General features: G+C 44.3%; 1 protein-coding gene and 1 pseudogene across 2 annotated transcripts in view; both read right to left on the bottom strand.

The window, feature by feature from the left end:
• LOC105524963 overlaps positions 1-413 on the bottom strand; it is a 29,833-nt pseudogene that overhangs the window by 23,738 nt on the left and 5,682 nt on the right. The window lies entirely within an intron of this gene.
• Positions 1-413, bottom strand: part of LOC105524931 (peroxisome assembly factor 2) — a 30,892-nt gene that overhangs the window by 27,695 nt on the left and 2,784 nt on the right. The gene's annotated exons all lie outside the window — the stretch shown is intronic.

The raw sequence follows: 413 nt of genomic DNA, 5'->3' as shown, positions 1-413 counted from the left end.
GACAGAGCAGGGTGAGAGTTCCATGATCCCCAATAGGTAGGGACCGTCCCCAAAGCCAGCATGAAGCAGTTGCAGAAAAAAGACCATGTGTCCCTCTGCCTCCCATAAAGATTTATGGAGATCACATCTCAGGGGGCAGATGAGGCAGGAAAATCGGGTCTGGAGACAGGGAACATAAGGCCAATTCACACTTCAGCTGTAACAGGAAATATCCTCTCCCTAGGGCATACATCGTTAATAACTTTGTAATTGTAACCTTACTTCATCCTCTTCATTTACATAGGGCGTTCCCAAGTAGAGGGTATTTAAACTCACAAAAATTCTGTAACAGGGCCTTTGAGCCCCTATGCTCATGCTCACTCCCATACTGTGGAGTGTACTTTCATTCTCTCTTTTTTTTTTTTTTTTTTGAG

Source organism: Colobus angolensis, unplaced genomic scaffold (assembly GCF_000951035.1).
Source record: "Colobus angolensis palliatus isolate OR3802 unplaced genomic scaffold, Cang.pa_1.0 Scaffold51, whole genome shotgun sequence".
NCBI lineage: Eukaryota > Metazoa > Chordata > Mammalia > Primates > Cercopithecidae > Colobus > Colobus angolensis.
The sequence above is the reverse complement of the archived record's forward strand: the minus strand, read 5'-3'. Positions and strand labels throughout refer to the sequence as shown.